General features: G+C 34.4%; 1 long non-coding RNA gene across 1 annotated transcript in view; it reads left to right on the top strand.

Moving 5' to 3' along the window:
- Positions 1-17650, top strand: part of LOC111093816 — a 46991-nt gene extending 29341 nt beyond the window's left edge. Inside the window, exons 3-4 of the long non-coding RNA XR_005383052.1 lie at positions 4595-4659; positions 17603-17650. This is a non-coding gene — a long non-coding RNA (uncharacterized LOC111093816). The remainder of the gene's footprint in view (positions 1-4594; positions 4660-17602) is intronic.
- Positions 17651-17911: the final 261 nt, after the last annotated feature.

A 17911-nucleotide genomic window follows, 5' to 3' on the forward strand; every position in this document is an offset into this window, starting at 1 on the left:
ATTATTTATTGCCTGTTTCATAAGTTTACTCTAAGATGCATTGCATTAGAAAAAAAATAATGCAATAAATAGTAATATATCATTCAGTAAAAAGTCCCTCAGGCACCAACAAGGTAAAAAAATGAGGAAGAATATAATTTTTTAATCTCTAGCATACATGTAGTATTAAAATATTCAATCATTTACTCCAGTCCACAAAGCAAGCCAATAATGTGAATTTAATCCAGAGTGAGTTTTTTTTTTATATCCATAATTATTTTACTGCCAATAAAAACAATCAGTAATTTTGGATTCATTTGGATTCAACTATGCATAGCATCTCTATGTTCAAACCACTTTGTGACTTGAAACTATTATTCTAGAAGAAATAAATAAAAGCTATTTTTAATATACTGTTCATATAAAATCTACTACCAACTTTACAAATCTTTATCATTTGACTTTCTTATCCCTGACTTCCACCTTTATGTTCACACTTGATTTTAATTTTTTTAAAGGTTTTTTTTATTTATTCATGAGAGACACAGAGAGAGGCAGAGGCATAGGAAGAAGGTGGAGAAGCAGGCTCCATGCAGGAGCCCCACGCAGGACTTGATCCCCGAACTCCATGATCACATCCTGAGCTGAAGGCGGATGCTCAACCACTGAGCCACCCAGGCGTCCCCACACTTGATTTTAATGATTTTAATAATTCATTAAAAGGAAAAAGAACAGTTGCTTTCCTTTACCTTTGCTGCCACTCATTCTTCATCACAACACTTTACAAGACTTTAATTAAAAGACTTTCTTTTATTACCCAAATACATTTTGTTCATCATGATAAAGACAGTTGAATTCAGTGTCAGAAATCTAATTGTCTTTTATTTAGTGGCTAGTTCATTGATACAATCAGTATAATTAGGCTGATCTTGAAGTTTAATGAACATTCAGAAAAAATAAAATCTCTACAGGAAAGAGCAACAACTCTAGTAAATTATATTCCTTGGTTTCTTAATGATCTAGGTTTTGTTCTGATGTCTCTGTTTGGTGGAAGAATGAAATCTTACGTGTCTTACCTTGCTCTATTAGGCCTGCTGATGATAAACAGAACGTTTAAAGAAATGATTGTATGCTATGGCTGCTGTTACAGAGCCATAGCTGGAAGACTGATTGCAAATAAAAAGATAATCAACAAAATATTCTCTGTCCCCAGAGCCTTATTGCACTAGGATAGGAAATTAAAGTCAAATAAGCTTAAAAGTGAATTCTATACAAAGGAAGGGTTTTTGTATACTTAGGCCATTTTATTATTCCAATGACAACTATAACAAATGATTTAATTTTATAATGAAATAATACAAATTCCTCAGATTTACATTTTTTCAATAAACATTTTATGTTAGAACAGTTTTAGATTTACCAAAAAAAAGATGTCAAGATAGTAATATGCTTAATCTCCCTATTATTAATATCTCACCTTAGTATGGTACATTTGTTACAATTAATAAACTGATATTGATACATCATAAGCAAAGTTCACACTTTATTAAAGTATCCTTAGTTTTTATCTAATTTCCTTTTTCCGTTTTAGGATCTATCTAGAATATGACATTGGATTTAGTTGTCTTGTCTCCTTAGGCTACTCTTGGCTGTAATAACTTCTCAGAATTCTCTTGATTTTGATGACCTTGATAATTTTGAGAAGTAATGTTTAGGTATTTTCTAACTATCCTTTAATTGGAATTTGTTTCATAGTTTTCTCATGATTAGACTTGGTTTATGTGTTGTGGGGAAGAGCAGAAAGGGAAAGTGCTATTTTCATTACATTATATTCATGGGTTTATGCTATCGAAGTAACCTCACTGTTGATGTTGACCTTGATCACATGTCTGTAGGAGTGTTTATCAGATTTCTCTGCTATAAAGTTACTCTTCCCCCCCCTCTCCGCTCTATACTTTATCCTTTGGAAGAAAATTACCATGCATAGCCTATAATTAAGAAGTGAGGGGTTATACTCCATCCCCTTGAGGGTAAAGTATCAACATAAGTTATTTGGAATTGTTTTCCATGGGCTTGTCTATTTTCACCTATTTGCTCATTTATTCAACCATTTATTTATATCAGTATGGACCTATAGGTATGTATTTTGTACTTTGCCTTTTAAAGCAGTATTACAATATCTATTTCGTTGTTAAAAATTTCAGATTTGGGCATTGGTAACTCCTACAGACAGCCACTATTTACTTACTGCATCTATCTGATATATCAACATCAGAGTGTTGTGTTTTGTTTTGTTTTGTTTTGTTTTGTTTTGTTTTGTTTTGTTTAGAACTTCCTTACTTTCTGGCACCGAAAGGCACTCCATACTCATATTGAGTATTTCTATCCCAGTCCTAGAATCAGCCACTTCTCCAAGAAGCTCTAGTTTCTTTACATGAAAATCAAAGAATATTACTCAGCCATGAAAAAAAAAGAAAGAAAAGAAAAAAAAAAAAAGCTTTCCATTTGCAATGTTGTGGACGGAACCAGAGTCTAGTGAAATAAGTCAGAGGAAGACAAGCATCATATGATTTCACGCATATGGAATATAAGAAACAAAGTAGATGAACATATGGGAAGGGGGGACAAAAAAAGAAAGAGAGGGAAACAAAACATAAGAGACTCTTAACAATAGAGAGCAAACAGGATTGATGAGGGAGGTGGGTGGAGAATAGGCTAGATGGGTGATAAGTATTAAGGAGGGCACTTGTGATGAGCGCTAGGTGTTGTACTTAAAAGTGATGAATCACTGAATTCTATTCCTGAAACAAAATTGCACCAGATGTTAACTAAAATCTAAGTTAAAATCAAGTTATTAACCAAGATTAGAATACTAGCTGTGTTTATTGTTACTGGGGGGAGGAGGTATCATTGCTTTTAGTTCCTCTCAAATGACAGAATAAGGAATTATATGTGTATATACTAACTAGTGTGTGTGTGCATGTATCTCTAAAATTTCTATGTGTAATTTATGTATATTTACGGTAAGCTATACATATATGAGGGAATATTGATGATTCCAACTTTAACGCATTATAAATGCATCATTCTAGCTTCCTCCCTTTCTTGTGTATAAACTCTCACTCCAAGGGCATCTGGGTGACTCAGTCTGTTAAGTCATTAATCATCTGCTTTTGGCTCAGGTCATGATCCCAGGGTCCTAGGATAGAGCCCCCTGTTGGGCTCCCCATTCATCAGGAAGTCTGCTTCCCTCTCTCCTTCTGCCTCTCCTCCCTGCTCATACTCTCTCTCTCTCTCTTTCTTATTCTTTCTTAAATAAATAAATAAAATCACTAAAAAAATAAAAATTAGAAATAAATAAAAAATAAACTCTCACTCCAACAATAAGAAACCTGGTGCCCACCATCCAGCACCCATTTATTTGATTATTTAATCCCAGTATACATATTTAAAGTATCAGAATTACTAAACCTTTCCCCTTTGAAAAATAATTTTATCAGCTATGGTATAGTACTTATGTACAATTGCTTCTGATTTAATTTTAGAGATTCTGTTAATTTCCAAACTTATTGTCAGCACTATTTTTCACACTGACCTTCAGTGAGGTTGTTTCATAAACACAGTTAGAATGTATTGTCACATTCCACATTCCATCCAGGGATCCCATTACCTCCTACATAATTATTTTTAAAATTTATATATATTAAGGTTTAATCTTTGGGCTGTACATTTATGTAGGTTTTGTGAAAGGCCTTACATCATATATCTTTTCACTGCCCTAAAAATTCTCCTTTGCCTCACCTATCCAATACTTTCCCCATTCTCCAGGAAATCCTGGGATTACTTTTTTTTTTTTTTTGCATGTTTTGTAATTTTCTGTTGAAAGCCAGACATGATTTATCTGGTAAAATAAGCTAAAAAATGAACCTTCCTCATGAAATTTTATGTTAATCTGGCTAGCAGTTAAACTATGTTTAATGTATGCTACGGTGGTTAAGAGGCTTCAAATTCTGCTGGTGTCCTGATTTATGTGTCCTCTTGATTTTGGGCTCTACTAAGTACTCATCCTCAAGGGATCTGCATCCCTTAGTTCTTCGCCTATAATTAATTATTGCTAAACCAAAGTCTTGTTAGTACAGTACTAAGGTGTAAGTGAGGAGGCATATTCTACAGTTTTATATTAAATCTCAGGTTTTGTTTTGTTTTGTTTTGTTTTGTCTTTGTGAGCTTGTATATTTGTGCTGTGACCTTCTCATGTGTTTACAGCTTTACATTTTGGGGTTTTGTTTGTGTGTTTGTTTGTTTGTTTGTTTGTTTCCCACGTAGATGTGACAGGAAGGCTAAAGGAGGCTGGAGTAGTAGAAATGCTCTTCCCCAATAGAAAAGGCTCTGTTAAAATACTTTCTGCTGGAAAGTAAGTCTTTGCGGTGGAGAACGCACTGGATGCATTTCACAGTGGTTATTCTTCCCACCCTCCACCAGAGGGAAAAATGGATTTTTTTTCCTCTTCATTTTGAGAACCTATTGGGATTCCTAGAGTTAAAACTCAGTGAAAGCATGGGACCAATAGTGGTTTCTAGGAGTTTCTCACTCTGATTTTCCTATTGGCCTCCAGCAATTCATGAAAATTGTCAGAAGGTTTCCACCAGTTCACGGCTCTAGCAGCTTCTGCTACAGAAGGTAAGTCTTGCTGTGACAATTTTGATTTGTCTGTCTCTCTAAATTTTAGAGTAACAGTCTGTCCTATGATCTTAATTTTCTGTTAGGTCCAGGAAGAGCCCTTGATCTTCTATTTGTTCAAATTTCAATTTGTTCGAAATTTATTGTAATAGCAGTGGTGATTTCTAAGTACGTCATGAGCTGAAACTGGAAGTCCATGACTATATTTTTATTAATTTTTCTCTTGACTTTAGAATTTGAATTTTTTAAAATATTTTTTCATATATGCATACTTGGAAGTGAAAGGTGGCATTTTTAAAATTCCATAAAATAAAATAAATTATAATTCTTAGATCCCTCTTTCTGTGAAAGGAGTATGTAGTTTCACAGAAAGGTAACTTACCAGGATGCTTTATTCATGATTTTTATTTAAGAATTTGAAGACCATTAAAAATAAATAAATAAATAAGTGAAGCCAAGCATTGAGAGAAAAGAAAAAGAGAGGGCAGTGACTCTAACTAGATTTCTATTGTTTCTGTGTTTTAACAGTGGTTTTTATTTATTTTATTTATTTTTTTTTAACAGTGGTTTTTAAATAATGCATCCAGTAACTTTTAAGACACCTATTTTAAAATACCAACAAAGGAAATCATATCTCCAAGACTAACCATGGGTTATATATGGCCCTTGTCACAGGGCAAAAATTCAGGGGGTTTATGGTTGTGGATGGGAAAATAATAGATTTCTATATTCACTTAATTTGAATCGAAATTTACATTTCACTCAAGTATGAATGTAGGTAAAAATCAACAGTAATAAAAGCAGTAGCTGTGACTTTAGAACTTGAAATAAAAATCACACATTTTCATATTACCTATAGTCAATGCAGATTTTTTGAAATATTTCTGTTAGTATTCTGAAATTACAATAATTCTTAGACCCATCCTTAACATCATTTCATCTAATGCATTAATAAATAACCACAGATATTTTTACATCACAAATGTGATATATTAAAATAACTTAGCAAGTGTTTTAGTAAATTATTATCCTTTACAATCCAATTTACATTGTGCATTTTGAAAGGTCTCATAGTCTCAATTAGACTGAAAGGTCCTCAGCATGAGTGATGAGGCATTTTATACACATATACTCTTTTTTATTTTTTTTTAGATTTTATTTATTTATTCATAAGAGACACAGAAAAAGAAGCAGAGACACAGGCAGAGGGAGAAGCAGGTTCCATGCAAGGAGCCGGATGTGGGACTTGAACCCAGGAATCTGGGATCCTGCCCTGATCCAAAGGCAGACCCTTAATCGCTGAGCCCTCAGGCGTCCCACATACCTGGTTCTTGATGGAAATCATAATATTATTATTACTAAGAGTATTTTCCACAATAAAAATTACAAGTATTTGTCACTTGTTTAGCCTCACTAAAAAACCAAACCGAAACAAAACAAACAAAAACTCAGTGCCCCCTTCAGTCACAGGGTGTCATTTTCCTGCGTCCGGTGTCCTATCATTCCCGATGACCAAGGAAACTCTAAGTTCTGTTAAGGAGGACTGTAAGTTCTGTTGCATAGACACACCACACAGCATTTTCTCCTATGAGGTCATGACACCTGCATAAACTTATAAAAGAGATCCAGGCCTCTTCTGCCCTGGATACTCCAACTTTGCTGGTTATTTGGAATTTTAAACAAATCTCCAACCTCCTGCTCAAAGATAGGGTACAACCTGAATTCAGAACATTCTCTTCAAAACCCAAAGAATCTATGTATTTATTTATCACTTGGTTACGATTCTTGCTCTCTCCCCTGAAAAAGAAATTTTTATCATCTGTTTATTGATCTTTGCTGGAGGTAATTTGACTTTGGTTAAGTTCAAGTCTTTCAAAACATCAGACATTAGAAGTTTCCTTCCCCTTTCCTCCCCTCTCCTGATGCATGCTGTGTTTATCTTTTCTCTGAGGCAAAAAAAATACTGAATATTTAACTGATCAAATATGGAAAAAGGCTTTTGTAACACATTTTCTAGTAACTCTTTTGATTAATATTCCAACATATTATTGTGTTTTACTCTCTTGTTCTTTGTTTTGTTTTGTGTGTCATTTTTCTAATTACAAGAAATAATGCGTCTTTTCTAATGTTTCAACCTCCTGGGACTTGCTGGTCTCAGAGATTGCTCTTGCAGGGGCTAGTCAGTTCTTAGAGATAGTAAAGGGCTCACCTACAAGTATGTTTTTCATATGCAAACCAACTAATCCAAAACCCATACTTCCACTATTACTTCTTTTATTTAACTCTTTCACTCTGGACCATCTACCCCTCAACACCCCAGGGGCAGGACAGGAAAAGCAGGGATAACTCTTAAGTCCCAGAGTCTGCCAAAGTTATTCAAATCACGTGATTCTAAAGCTATTTACTTTCTTTGCCTTCTCATAGAAACTATAATAAACTGTCTTGCCCATGTTTTCCCCTCACTCTTTCTGCTTCCTGACAGATACTGATGCTTGCTTTCCCATGTGGCCTTGTACTGTGATGTGTATCCCCATCTCTTGGGGACTGTAACAAACCATCCTTTCAAAAAGCAGCTCTCCAGATCTGTTGGCCTTAACCATAACTGAGTAATAGTAAACCTACGTTTAAAAATATTTGGATAATTACGTGTCTATCAAATAATGCATCTATTAATTGTATTAGACCAAGCTAACTAAAAATTTAAATGCTTTGTAAGAGTATAAATTTCTAAAGTATTTGCTATCAATTGCCTAACGACCCTGAAAAAGTGAAACAATTTGAATTCTTTTCTACACTTCTTGAGAGTATTTATTTCCTCACATCCTTAACAGGATCTTGTAGAATAATTCGTTATAAAATTTACAAGTATGCTAATACCAAATATTTTTTCCCGTCAATTGTGCATTTCTGATTTCTAGTGGTGCTAAATATTTACAATTGACTAGCATTTAAAAAAAATCTTTCTGTAAAACTACATATTTTTTTCAGGAATTTATTTCTTTATTACTATTTCAGAGTAAAACATAGTAAAACTTAATTCTAATAACTATTTAACAAATAAATTTACCCAGATAAACACCACTCCTTCTTTCAATGATAGTTTATTAGGGTTTATTGTGGTAGCTATGGTTTTGTTTCATTTTGTTTCACTTTAAAGATATTTATTTATTTATTTATTTATTTATTTATTTATTTATTTGAGAGACAGAGAAAGAGGAAGGGCAGAGGAGAGAGAGGGAAATACTCAGACTCCCCAATGAGTATGGAGCCTAAGGCAGGGCTGCATCCCAGGACCCAGAGATCATGACCTGAGCCATGATGATTAACCAACAGAGACACCCAGTTGCCCTGATAGCTATGTTTTTAAATTTTATTTTCACAAATCTGTGATATCTTTTATGTTTTCCATATTTGATGTTGTGATTACAAAGTCCTTCAACACTGAAAGCTTATATGATTTGTTAGCTAGTGTTCTATAATATTATTATTTTTTTATATGTAGATATTTAATTCCCAAAGGACTAGTGTTCCTGAGTGTTGTGCTATATGAATCAAAGTTTTGACTCCCAGTGTTCATCCATCATCTACAAGAAACAAACTAAAATAAGGAACTCCTGGGTGGCTTAGGGGTTGGGCATCTGCTTTCGGCCCAGGGCTTGATCCTGGAGTTCTGGGATCAAGTCCCACATCGGACTCCCTGCATGGAGCCTGCTTCTCCCTCTGCCTGTGTCTCTGAACTAACTAATAAGTTCTATTTTCCACCAAAGCACATAGCATATTACCCCATTTCTATGCTTTCCTGTAGCAAACACTGTTAATGGTCTTAAACCTGTTTTCCATGTTGAGTACAGATGAAGATGACTTTCCAAGACTCACTAGGTATTAGGCTACATTATGACTGGGAAATAGCCAGTGACACAGAAGATACAGCCTGTGTTTCTTCTAAACCAGGCCTGTAAACAGTTGGCAATGTAATCCTTAAATGTTTCTCCATCTGGTGGCTGAATGTAGAGGATATCACAGTATCCTGGAGAAGAGTGGTACCTTGAAATGTTAGAGACAGTTAGCTTCCAAGAGGATGCTTGGAGGCCAGCAAAGAGAGTGTCATAGCCAGCTATTGGGAAAGTCAGAGGCCTGTCCTGACAGCACTCCAAAACAGTCACAAGAAACTAGATCAAATCACACAAGCCCAAGACGGCTGACAAAATAGATTGGAAACCTCTGGCCAAGTAAGGAAGAAAAAGCAGGAAACCCTTTTTCCCAAAAAATCCTGATATCAAGTAATAAAAATCCCTCCCCCTTGTTAAGAACTGTCAATGAAAGATAGAAACCTGAACCCTGGTGGGGGGTGGCAGGGGAGACACCTCTCATTCTTTCTTGACTTACCGGCTCTCACATACCCAGCATGTACTTTCACTTTGATAAACTTTCTCACTTGGGTCCCTCAGCCACTGTGTTGTGTCTGTCCTTGAATTCTTTCACATGAGGAGACCAACTCTTCCACAATATCTATAGGATATGTTGGTTGGGTCAAGGCCTCAGGGTCCAGGGTCTCCCCAGTTCACCCAGCAAAAGAAGGATCCCACTGATTTAGCATAATTGTTTTCCTCTGAATTTTTAAACATTATTTAAATCCGGCTTTCTTCATAGATAACAATGATAATTTGTGTGGAATATGGCTCAACGTTTTATGCTTTTTGAGAATTTTATCCAGTACTTGGTGACCTCTTTGTTATTTCAAATTAAAGCCTTTCCTCAATTTTGACATTTCCCCCTTTTCAGGCACATTCTTATTTCAACTAATTGTAATATTTTGTTCAGACATAACAATTAGCCAAAAATACTGCTCTTCAGAATTTATTCTCTATGGGATTTGGAGTCAAGATGACCTGGTTTTAAGTCAGCCATTTAAAAACTCCATTACCTTGGGCAAATCAATTACTGTCTCTTGACATCAGTGTCCATATCTACAATCTTCATTTTATAGAATTGTGGTGAAAGAGAGATGTATAGTTAATTTAGTTTAAATACATGTAAAACGTTTATTATAGTACCTAGTATTTTTTTAAGCTTCCTATACATCCCAATCTCTTTTCTCCAGAATAGTGCCCATATTGTCCCATTGTCTCTTACTTTTTTTTTGGGGGGGGGGGAGGGTGCAGATAATGTTAGGTAATTTTTAAGGCTCAAGTATATGTCTTCTTTACAAAGGAATATTTACTAACCATTCCATCTAATGGGAGCCACCTCTTATTCACCTATGACTTAGTCTTTTAATTTCATATTTGCTAACACTTATAATTTGGATTTTTCCCCCAGGAATAAAGACATTATAATGATAGGATATCCCTATTAGGTAATACAATGCCAAAAATAGGTATTCAAGAATTATGTGAATTGGGATGCCTGGGTGGCTCAGCAGTTGAGCATCTGCCTTTGGCTCAGGGCATGATCCTGGGGGGATGGATTCCCATATCAGGCTCCTTGCAGGGAGCCTACTTCTCCCTCTGCCTGTGTCTTTGCCTTTGTCTCTGTGTGTCTCTCATGAATAAATAAATAAAATCTAAAAAAAAAAAAAAAAGAATTATATCAATTATTTTATCAGTATACTTTCCCCTTTACTCCAAAAGTTCTTTCTTTGTGTCCCATACACTTCTTTTTCATTTTGCTTCAGTATACATTTTGTTTTTGTCAATTTCTAGAACTTTCACTCCTCTAACAATCTAATTTTTTTTGCATTATTTTCCTAACTCTGCCAATCTTCTAATTTCAGTCTCTGACTTTCTTATTCATTAGCTTAGAGGACTAAAATGGTGTCAACAATATATCTTTTTTTCTGAGAATATAATCATTTTTCATTATTGCTCTTCCTCATGTTTTGCATATAATTTTTATATTTATTCAATTTTGTCATGGGTTCCACGTTGTCTTTCATTGCTACTTATTCACTCTTAAAGTATCAGGTATCCCCAGGCCTGACCAAATGGCATGAATGAACTATTTCAGTGTCCTCTCACTGTTTATCTTAATGTTCTTGAAGTCCTCCTATGATCTTAAGGTGCAGAGATATAATGTCTAGATTTTAAATGTTATATCTCTATCATCTATCTATCTATCTATCTATCTATCTATCTATCTATCTATCATCTGTCTATCATCTTCTTTTTGTTTAGACTTTCAAATACTGTAGGAATCTGGGAAATAAATTGGTACCTAATTATTTTCATTAGGGGGCCTTCTCTTTGCCTGATTTTTCTCTCTCATTGCCCCAGAAATCTTTCCAAATCTAGTATAACATAGATTAAATTTTTACATTCTATCCACTAATGTGGAAAACTAAGCTTTTTTTTTTTTTTTTCCCTAAAAGCATCTTGGCAGGCTCAGAAGCTTATATTTCTGCTGATGGTAGTATAAAACAAAGCCAGAAGTTAACAACAAACACTAAAACCTTTCAGTTGAAAAAGACATCCGAGATTTTTTTTCCAGTTTGAGACACTTTCACGGGATCTGAGGCTCTTTTTTCAAGTGCTCTCTCTATATATATGCCATACAACCTCCTCTGATCCAGTCTTCCTTTGGTCCACACATTACTCTCTTATTTTGGAGGTTTGTCTGTATGGATTATCAGAAAGGAATCACAAGCTTTGTGTTTCTATTTGGGCTGCTATTGGAGAGCCTAGAAAGAGTTAAGGGAGAAAGAAGAGTGAGATTGGGGGTATTTTTTATTCTGGCCTCTCCCTGCTAGATTACCTTGGCCCATTACATCTCTAACAGTGGCCCGCTACAACAGATCATTTTCCAGATTGTGCTAATAATTCCATTCTCATGTTCCTTCAGTTCTGATGGGGGTAATGAAGCTATTGTCAGCTCTTGAATTCTGCACTATTCTTTCTGCTTTTCCTACAATCAGCCTACATAATTCTATTTATTTATTATGTATTTACTTATACTGAGTTATAATTGACATATAACTTCATATTAGTTTCAGGTGTACCACATAATTATTCAATATTTATATTACATTGTTCTTTTTAAACTGTTCTTTAATCACCCAAATTGAAAGCATAATCTTTATCTGCTGAGTCCCCGACTGTTACAGGTAAATTATCATTTTTTCCTCCAAAACCAAGTCTCAGAATAGGGTAATTATCAAGTGTTTTTATTGGGAAGTGGAAAAAAATGCCACCACTATCTTGCTGACTCTGAATTCGTACTGCCTTCGTGATTACTTGGTGCATCTGGTAACTGCTTATGTTGCTATAATCTGTTACTCAGTTCTTTAACTGATAAAACTTGGGATTTGGTCTGTAACCAGAGTGGAGAGCACCAGTTGCACCAACCCAGATCTAACCTTCCAATTTTTTAAAAATAGAATTATTATTATTTTTTTTTACATAGTTTTAGGTTCACAAGAAAATTGAGAGGAAAAGAACAGAGATTTCCTATTTCTCTTTGTTCTCACATGCATGACCTCTCATGTGATCAACATCCCCCACTAGACTGGTACATTTATAATAATTCATGAACCTACATTGACACATCTTCATTAAGTCCATAGTTTAAATCAGGGTTCACTCTTGATATTGTACATTTTAAGGTGTTGAGAGTTTAACTAAGATACTCTGTAACACTACTGTTCAGTATCCATTTTTGTGTGGCCAAGTGGCCTGTAGCGTCCTTGAACTGCCACTAGACCCTCCAGTGAATACATGCCCTAGATGATTGCCATAGAGTCACAAGTTCTGATATGACTCCCAAACTGCCCTTGTGATAAGCACTTTCCTTTGCTTCCTATGGCCTTCCTTAGGTAAGATCCCTGCAAAGCTTCCCAAAAGCTGGCTCTTTTAAAATTTGAATTGACCAATCTGGCCTCAGCCCAGGAAGCCCAAAGCACCTTAACCATAGCCCTTAATAAAGGCATGTACCCAAGATCCTGCCCCAGTCTCTCTGTCTGCATCCTGCCTTGACCTAATGTGGCCTTGACCAAAGTGTGCTGTGTTTTTCCTCTAGGATGTGTAACGAAATATTCTTTTTCACTTCCCCTTTTGGTCTTTTGCTGAAACCTGGCTCCAATCCAACATCCCAGGGCTCTGTTTAACATATATTAATTTAACAAAGTCACAACATAAGGATTTGGGCAAATATATAACGGCATGGACTAGTATATAATGGCATATATCAAACATCATAATATCACGCAGAGTAGTTTCACTGCCTTAAAAATCTTCTCTGCTGTTCCTATTCTTCCCTCCATCCCTCTTACCCCCTGGCAGACACAGATCTTTTTACTGCTTTCCAGGATTCCAATAGTTGGAATCATATAGTATGTAGCTCTTTTTAACTGCCATCTTTCACTTAGAGGAAATTTAAATGCATATTACTAGGTCTTGTTATAGCCTGATAGCTCATTTCTTTTTATTTATTATTTATGTTTTTAAAATATTTTATTTGCTTATTAATGAGAGACACAGAGGGAGGCAGAGACGCAGGCAGGAGGAGAAGCAGTCTCCCCACTGGGAGCCCGATATGGGACACAATCTCACTCAGATCTCATGACCTGAGCCAAATGCAGAAACTCAACCACTGAGCCATCCACACACCCCCCTCCCCATTTCTTTTTAGTTCTGAAAAATATTTCATTGTCTGGTTGTACCAGTTTATTTATCCATTCACCTAGTGAAGAACTTCTTGGTTGCTTCCAACTTTTGCAATTGTGACCAAAGTTTCTAAAAACATCTGTGTATAGGTTTTGTTGTGGGAATGAGTTTTTTACCCCTTTGGGAAGGCAAAATGTCAAGGAACATGATTGCTGGATCATAAGATAAGAGTATGTTTAGTTTTGTAAGAAACCACCCAACTGTACACACAAAGTGGTTATTACCATCTTGCATTCCCACAGGCAGTTAAAGTTTATGTTTTTCATCACCTGTATTTAGTGTCATCAGTGTTCTGAATTACGGTCATTTTAATAGTTGTATAATAGTACTCAATTATGATTTTAATTTGCATTTCCCTAATGACATCTAACATGGAGCATTTTTTAGATATGTTTTGTTTTGTTTGCCATCTATATAACTTCTGTGGTCAGATGTCTTTTAAGGCGTTTGGGCATTTTTTAATTGGGTTCTTTTCTTATAAAGAGTATTTATATATTATACAGTAATTTGAATATATGGTATATTTCAGGTAACGGTGCTTTATCGGTTGTCACTTTTGAAAATATTTTCTCCTAGTATGTGGTTTGCCTTTTCATTCTATTGATAGTATCTCTTGAGGAACAGAAAATTTTAAGTCGGCTTATCAATTATTTCTTATATGGATTGTACCTTTAACAGAAAATCTAAAAAGTCATTACACCCAAAGGCATCTAGATAATTTTCCTAAATTATCTTATATGCGTTTTATACCTTTGAGTCTACATGTTCTATCACTGATTGTGAGTTAATTTGTGAAAGCTGTAATGTCTATGTCTAGATTCATCTTTTTTGCATATGGGTACCCTTTCTCCATTATATTGCTTTACGCTTTTGCCCAAGATCAGTTGAATTTATTCATGTGGGTCTATTTCTGGATTCTCTATTTCATTCTGTTAATTAATTTGTCTATTCTTCCCCAATATCACATTGTCTTGATCACTGTAGTTTCATAGTAAATCCTGAAGTCTACCAACCAACTTTGCTCTTCAGTATTGTGTCTTTTGCCTCTCCATAGAAACTTTAGAATCAGTTTGTCAATATTACTTGCCTGAATTTTGTTTGGGATTGTGTTGAATCAATAGTACAAATAGATAAATCCCAATTGGTTGCAGCAAAGAATTATTTTTATACATTGTTGGATTTGATTTGCCTATTTTTTGTTGAAGACTTTTGCATCTATATTCGTGAGAGATATTGGTTTATTTTCTTTTCTTATAATGTGTGACTGTTTGGTATTAGAATAGTGCTGGCCTCATAGAATGAGTTAGGAAGTATCCCTTCTCCTTTCCTCTGAAGGAGTTGGTAGATAATTGATATAATCTATTTTTTTTAAAGATCTATTTATTTATTACAGTAGCAGGGAGTGCAAGTATGAGCTGGGGGAAGAAATAGAGGGAGAGAGAGTCTCAAGTAGACTTCACACCAAATATGGAACCTTACATAGGGCTCCATCTCATGCCTGAGATCACAACTTGGGCCAAAATGAAGAGTCCTACATTTAATCAACTGTGCCACTCAGGCGCTCCGATATAATTTATTTCTTGCAGAATTCTCCAGTTAACCCATCTGGACCTGGGCTTTCTGTTTTGTAAAGTTATTATTTATTTAATTTCTTTAGTACATATAAGTCTATTCAGATTGTCTACTTGTGTGAGTTTTGGCAAATTGTGTCTTTCAAGGAATTGGTTCATTCCATCTAGGTTATCAAATATGTGGGGATAAGTGTTGTTCAAAAATGTCCTTTTTTATCTATTTAATATCCATGGAAACTGTAATGATTGCTCCTCTCCCATTTTTTTAAATTGGTGATTTGAGTCCTCTTCCTTTTTCTTCTCCATCAGTCTGGCCATTGGATTATTGATTTTACTGATCTCTTCAGAGAACCATCTTTTGATTTGATTTATGTTCTCTATTCACTTTTTTTTTTTTATTTCATCAAATTCTGCTCTTTTTTTATCATTTCTTTTTGGCTGCTTCCTTAAAATTTAATTTGCTTTTATTTCTTCAGTTGCCTGAGGTGGACGTTTAGAGCATTTATTTTTATATCTTTCTTCTTTCTTAATGTATTAATTTAATGCTATGAATCTCCCTCTAAGCACTAGCTTTGCTGCATCCCACAAATTTTGATAAATTGTTTTCTTTTCCATTTAGTTCAAAATACTTTAAATTTATACTTGAGATTTCTATTTTGACTCACGTGTAATTTAGAAATGTGTTGCTTAATCTCCAAATATTTTGAGTTTTCCATCTATCTTTCTGTTATTGATTTCTAGTTGAATTCCAGTGTGCTTGGAGAACAGACATTATACAATTTATATTTTTTAAATTTATTAATGCACTTTTAATGACTCAGAATGGGTTCTATTTTGGTGAATGTTACATGTGAGCTTGCAAAGAATATGTATTCTGTTCTTGGATAAAGTAGTCTATAGATGTCCACTACGTACAGTTGATTGATAGTACTCTTGAGCTCAACTATGTCCTTACTGATTTTCTGCCTGCTAGATCTGTCCATTTATGATATGGGGGTGTTGAGGTCACCAAATATAATAATGAATTCATCTATTTCTATCAGTATTTGCCTCATGCATTTTGACATGTTAGAGTATTATTATATCTTCTTGGAGAACTCTTTTATCATTATGTAATATCCTTCTCTCTTTATCCCTTATAATATTCCTTGCTCCATTTGAATTTAATGCAGTTACTCCTTTTTTATTCATATTAAGATGATGTGTTTTTCTTTAATCTTTATGTGCTTTTACATTTAAAGTGGATTTCTTATAGACAATGTATTTTTTTTTATTCATTCTGACAATTTCTTTTCATTGATGCATTTAGACCAGTAATATTCTAAGTGATTATTGATAAACTAAGACTAATATTTACCATATTTGTTACTGTTTATTTGTTGCCTTTGTTCTTTCTTTATTTTATCTTCCACTTTTCCCCTGCTTTTGTGGTTTTGACTGAGCATTTTATATAAATGCATTCTATCTCCCTTTTAACTTATCAGGCATATTTACTTTAAAAAAACAAAATAAAACTTTTTTTTTAGTAATTCCCCTAGAGTTTACAATACACATTTACAACTAATGCAAATCTATTTTTAAATAACACTACATTACTGCCCAGGTAGTGAGACTACCTTATGAAAGAAAAAAATCCTAATTTCACTCTCGTATCCCTGTGTCACTATTATCATTTATTTTACTTACGCATAAGTATGTAAAGCATATATAATATACAACTATATATAATTGAAAAAATAGTTGCTATTATTATTTTGAACAAGTTGTTAACATTAGATCAATTAAAAATAAGATAATTTTTTTTGGTTTTCCCTTCACTAATCACTTATCTAATACTCTCCCTTTCTTTATTGTAGATCTCAGTATCTAATCCATGTTATTTTACTTTTTTCTAAAGAATGTTTTTTTTAACATTTCTTGTAATGCAGATCCACTGCTAAAAGTTTTTCTCAATCTTTGTAAACAATTTCTTTTCCTTCATTTTTTTACAGGATAATTTTACAGAATACAGGATTCTTGTTTTGAGTCTGTGTGTGTGTTCTCTCAACTCTTTAAAATTTCACTCCATTTTTCTTGCTTGTTTCTGAGCAGAAGATGGATATAATTCTTATATTTGCTCAACTATAGATGAGATGTTTCCCCTGCAGCCTTCTTTAAAGATTTTTTTTTAATCTTTGTCTTTCTTCAGTTTGAAGTTATGCCTAAGTGTAGTTTTTTTGGAATTTATCTTGCTTGATGTCCTCAGAGCTTTCTCAATCTGTAGTGTGGTATCTGACGTTAGTGGGGGAAATTCTCAGTTGTTATTGTTTCAAATATTTGTTCCCTTCCTTTTGTTTATTTTTCTTCTTGTATTTCCATTACATGTACATTACACATTTGAAGCTCTTCCACAGTTCTTGAACATTCTGTTATTTCTCTTCTAGTATTTTTCTCTTTTCAGTTTTGGAGGGTTTTGTTAATATATACTCATGTTCAGAGATTTATTTTCAGCCATATCCAATCTACTAATAAGCCCATTTAAGGCATTCTTCAGATATGCTAGTGTTTTTTTATCTCTAGTCTTTTTATCTCTAGGTTTTTTGTTTGTTTGTTTGTTTGTTTTTAGGATTTCCATGTCTCTGTTTACATTTCCCAATTGTTCTTGCATAATGTGTATTTTATCCATTAGAGCCCTCAGCATACTAATCATAGTTTTTATTTTTTATTTTTTAATAGATTTTATGTATTCATGAAAGACACAGAGAGAGAGGCAGAGACATAGGCAGAGGTAGAAGCAGGCTCCCTGACAGGAGCCCGATCTGGGACTCGATCCCAGGACCCCAGGATCAGGCCCTGAGCCAAAGACAGACATTCAACCATTAAGCCACCCAGGTATGTCAATCATTTTTGTTTTTTATTCCCAATTCAATAAGTCTAACATCCCTGCCATGTCTGAGTCTTGTCCTGATGCTCACTTGGTGCCCTCAAACTGCATTTTTTATCCTTTAGTAACCTCTGTAATTTTTTCTTGACCACTAAACATGA

Source organism: Canis lupus, chromosome 33 (assembly GCF_011100685.1).
Source record: "Canis lupus familiaris isolate Mischka breed German Shepherd chromosome 33, alternate assembly UU_Cfam_GSD_1.0, whole genome shotgun sequence".
Classification (NCBI taxonomy): domain Eukaryota; kingdom Metazoa; phylum Chordata; class Mammalia; order Carnivora; family Canidae; genus Canis; species Canis lupus.